The sequence below is a fragment of the Gopherus evgoodei genome, chromosome 3, assembly GCF_007399415.2.
Source record: "Gopherus evgoodei ecotype Sinaloan lineage chromosome 3, rGopEvg1_v1.p, whole genome shotgun sequence".
NCBI classification, from domain to species: domain Eukaryota; kingdom Metazoa; phylum Chordata; order Testudines; family Testudinidae; genus Gopherus; species Gopherus evgoodei.
The window spans coordinates 120940288-120945803 of NC_044324.1; positions in this window are offsets into that span (position 1 = coordinate 120940288).

The following is a 5516-nucleotide window of genomic DNA, read 5'->3' on the forward strand; positions in this document are numbered from 1 at the left end:
TTGCACATTATTACCTATCGGAGTTCATTTCAGATTTTCAGAACCACTTAGTGGCTTTTTAATTGAGAAACATTCGGAGCAGCAAACAGTTTGACTTTGATTAGCAAATTTTGAAAATTGCATGACAAACCATTTGAATCCACTTTAAATAAAAGCTCTACTCATTTCCTCCAAACGACTTTTTTTTAATTATGATTTAATATTCTACTGTTGTCATCACACAGCTGTCTGAACATGGAAGTGAACAGCAAATACATTTCTTTAGCTGCCATTTTTAAAAGGCTGCTCTTCTCCTAATATAGTTCTCGGTGCTAAGAGAGGTTATTTGTTAAAAAGGTTAATTTAGGTAATAAATCCAAGAGACATCACCTTTCACTCAGGAATGTTCTAGTTAATAAAATACTTCAGTCACTAACAAGGTTTCTAACTGTGAACAAGTTTATTATTAATAAGAGCTTTGTCCATGTTGGCGGAGAATAAATGTCTTTGTCCTAGACAGCTTTATTATTCTATGAAGAATTCATTTATATATACTGCACTATCCCACAGTTTGTTTTTAACATTGTTGCCAACATAAATTCAAGGAAACAAAGCATCTTTGATGTATTGATCAAACCAAGGTTTGAATGAACTCTGAATGAACTCCACATGATTAATCTAGTCACACTAATTGTTTAGCATCTCACTTCACTGATTTTAATGTGATTATTTCTATATGATCCATGCTGAGCAATAAATAAATAAGTGATTTTTCTCAAACACCTTGTATTATGGATTAGGTTGCCAAGGCAACCCCCCTAAAGCATGATACCAGCTTTAAAGATCATTGTGATTGGCTTATGAAGCAGTATTTTGAAAAATGATCATTTTTGCCCCAGTGGAATTATTCCTGGTTTACACTGGTACCAGATCAGAATCAGGTCCAGATAGAGGAACAGCAGAGTAAGGAGTGACAATGACAAGCCAGGGACTAGTGCCAGCAGGTGGAAACAGAAATGGCTGAGCAAGCTAGGGGAAGCCATGAACAGCTGATCAGTTTGACACTACGGGATAGATCCCGGTTTATGCTATGTCCCCCTCAAACTACCACTAGCTGTGATCTGAGATTACCCCTGGCACTGGGGAATCCCTGCATGATGTGGAGCCTCCCATGTTGGCTGGCAACATGAGATCAGGAACAATCAACATAGATTTACCAAAGGCAAGTCATGCCTGACCAACCTGATTGCCTTCTATGATGAGATAACTGGCTCTGTGGATCTGGGGAAAGCAGAGGACATGATATACCTTGACTTTAGCAAAGCTTTTGATATGGTCTCCCACAGTATTCTTGACAGCAAGTTAAAGAAGTATGGATTAGACGAATGGACTATAAGATGGACAGAAGCTGGCTAGATCATCGGGCTCAATAGGTAGTGATCAATGGCTCGATGTCTAATTGGGAGCCGGTATCAAGCAGAGTGCCCAAGGATCAGTACTGGGGCCAGTTTTGATCAACATCTTCATTAATGATCTGGATGATGGGATGGATCACACCCTCAGCAAGTTTGCAGATGACACTAAGCTGTGAAGACCAAGGCAAAAAACCATTGAGTACTTCAGCTTTTTCCACATCATCTGTCATTAGGTTGCCTCCCTCATTCAGTAAGGGTCACACACTTTCCCTGACCACCTTCTTGTTGCTAACATACCTGTAGAAACCCTTCTTGTTACCCTTCACTCACATCCCTTGCTATCTGCAACTCCAATTGTGCTTTGGCCTTCCTGATTACAGCCCTGCATGCTCGAGAAATATTTTTATACTTCTCCCTAGTCATCTGTCCAAGTTTCCACTTCTTGTAAGCTTCCTTTTTGTGTTTAAGCTCACAGATTTCTCTGTTAAGCCAAGCTGGTCACCTGCCATATTTGCTATTCTTTCTGCACATCGGGATAGTTTGTTCCTGTGCCCTCAATAAGGTTTTTTTAAAATACAGCCAGCTTTCCTGGACTCCTTTCTCCCTCATATTAACCTCCCAGGGGATCCTTTCCTCAATTCCCTGAGGGAGTCAAAGTCTACTTTTCTGAAGTCCAAGGCCCGTATTCTGCTGCTCTCCTTTCTTCCTTTTGTCAGGATCCTGAACTCAACCATCTCATGATCACTGCTACAATTTACAGCAGCTGAGAATCTGGCAGATCCTCTTCACTAGATGTTATTGCCTTCTTAATATTAGAGAATCAGCACACATTTTCAAAAGCCAAGTTACCATGGGCAGACAAGATTCATTTAGATCAATGTGCCACACCATCTCTGGTCCCAAGTGACTAGATGCTTCTGCAGACATAGCAAAATATAATGTCCTACTACAAGAACGAACAAGGAGCTACTGGGACAATATTTCAGTATTATCATCACTTCCACACTTCCTGGATCCGATTGGGCAACTATCACTCAGACTGTCAAGCACATACCTACATAGTCTTGCTGCAGTCAATGGGACTACTTGGGTTAGTACTTCACTCAACTGTGGAAGGGTTGCAAAATTGGGCCTTTTAGGTCAGCCATATTTAAAACTCAAGGAGAATGGGCAAAAAAATATATTATCTCTTTGAACAAAGATCTCTTATTAACAGATTGTCTCAGAAAAAAACCATAATGTATGAAAAGGAAAGTTCTGCTCAGCTCCCAGGAGGCTGATAAAGGTAGCTTCGCAGCTGCCTTTTTTTTCAAGAGAATTTTAAGATTTTGAATACTTTTCCTATAGTGATATTGCATAACTGTACATACTGAGTTACACCCACCTATGTAGCTCATGTAGTGAATAGTACTCATTGACAGTTAGCATGAATGCTAAGGTTGAGAAAACCACTTCAGTTCCAAATATTGCTTTTAGTATCTCCTAACTTTTTGAGTGAGATAATTTTTAGGACATTTTACACATATGGTCTTAAAAAAAAAAAAAAGGACCATGTTTGAATCACATCTGTTTGACTGTTTGAATAAACGGAAAATGAGAATCCTCACTTTCCCTGCTTGAAAGATTTGTCTCGGGTGTTTGTTCAAACAGACAGGGACTAGCAAGTGTCTAAGACTTCCAAGATGAAGTCGTTATAGTATCTGAATAAATCTTTTTTCAGTGGTTTTAAATATAATGATTTAAGCTTCTTTTTTTTCTGCATGGATTATTTTAAAAAATACTTTGAAGATTAAAAGCATAAGAAAGTGATTATGATGGCCATCCTGAAACTTCATTTCTTATTCATGGACAAGTGGAATCCGATGCACATGTAGCGAGGTGATTGCTACTTTTGTGTAATAGCACCACCATTTCCCATCATCAGTTAGTTCTACAATTCCACTACAAGAGTCTGTGGACACATGCTTCTCACAGAGGCAGAATGGTGTTCTGTTTATATGACTAACAGTACTTTTACCCTTATTTAGTTTTTGCCCAAAATGGCATCCGCTGGAACAGATTTGATCAAAATGTACTACTAAAATTAAGTCCTTCAGGCGTCATTTTGCACACACCTGCTTTAGCACATGCTTTTCCATGCTGTATAAAACACTGTCTGCTGTCAGATTTCTTTAACTGCATGGCTAAATCATGAGCATCTTATTTGTCTGCGTGTCAAAAGACTTAGTGTGCATAATACAACCTAAATCTGTAACACTGCCAGGCTTTAGAACTAAGATTAGCCATCAGAGTTATGATTCGACTTGGATGGAATTCTTATCAAAAGGATTATTCACATACAGAATGGCACAGACACCTCTGGCTAAACGTAGTCATGACAACCCTTTGTTAACATATCCCTGAATGGAAAGTAAAAGGTCTCAATAAGAGAAGTCTGTGAAAATATATGCATAGAAGACAGTTTAACTGCAAATTTTATCCAACAGCAGCCAAAAATTTTAAACCTGAGGGTAAAATTTTCAAAAACAAACAAACTGCAGTAGTAGAAGCAGAGTTTTTGCCATCATTGAAGGATGGATCCAGTGGCACATCTCGCCGCCCCCATCACACACGATACATAAATGAGGAACCATGGCTATATCCCAACCCTGTCCATGCCATGAATTCACTGCATTCTTACAAACAATATCTGAAGTGGGAAAGTCCTCATCTTATGGCTAGACCACTTCATCAGCACTGTCATTGCTCTCCTCCTCCAGTTTGTATTACCCACTTGTCCATGAGATTAACCAACTCCAAAGCAGGCCTGTGAAAACGCAAACCAGCTCCTTGAAATAGTGACAGGGCACTGGTTATGAGGCCTTTTCAACATCTTTCATTTGACCATACTGCACCATCATGAACATTATTTTCTCTCCATTCTGCATAAATTCACTGGATCCTGCGCTCCACAAGATAAGAGATGCTCTAATACACCTTCTGACTGTTGGAAAGAATTCAGTTCAGCCTGAATGCTCTCCTCTTGTCAGAGTAACCAAAGTTCCCATTGGGCCAAATTGTCCAAACAGCCAGTCGCAGCTATCAATAATTTGCCCAGCAAAATAGGTAAAACATTTTAAATCTGCCTGTGGCTTCCTGCTAACTTAATCAGGTATGTCCTCTGGAACACCTTATGCACACAGGAAGAGTCCCCAGAGGAAAGACAAAGTGACATCCTCCACATTGTGAGATGTTCAATGTGGAGAAGGGAAAATTTGATTTACTTAACAAAATAGCCACATATACCTATATACTGATAGGAATATAGCTATGAGTCAGAGTAGGCTGCTGTGATTTAAATGATTAATAATCATGTATTGTGTGGACACAACCTTTTTATTTTTAAAACTATCTCCCCACACCAGTCTTTAGCATAGTAAAAAGCTGCTATGTGGATGGAGTCCTATTCTTTCATGAATAATCCTAGTATATTAAAAAAAAATTCAAGAGTTTTATTTACATTTTTCCTAACATTCCTAGTACAAAGCCTATCTCCACTATAGTTTTTACTCACAGCTCTGCATTGCAGCTACTATTATTTTAAGCAACAGCCTTCTCCATATGCCCAAAAACTTTAGCCATAGGCCCAGACTAGATATTGAAGCATTCTTTGTGGCCATGGGGAGCATTACAACCAATAAAATATAACCTTTTGGTCCGTTTAATTTTTCCTTATTATCACTTTCAGTTGGAGCTTTTTGAGTGAGTTATAAGGACAACTGATAGTGGCTTTTGATTAATCTTCTTCCATCTTTAATGGTGGAGGAAAACCTACGTATCAGCATCTGCCAGCTTCAAAAGCAAAACATCAAAGTACATCATTATGTGGAAATCAACACACTCAGAGAAAATTTATTTTCTTCAGGAGTATAAAGTGAATTTGGGTTTAGAGATTAAGTGTATTTATAGATAATGCATCTTCCAGTTTTCAGAAGTCTGATTTGACAGTGAAATTCCCTTGTGTTAATGTGATTTTAAAAATACTCCTAAATGCAATCCAACAGCCAGCTACAAAGTGCCATATTTAAATACTAAAAGGAGTGTTCAGAAGCTTAACAAAAAATAAGGTAAATTCATACCAAA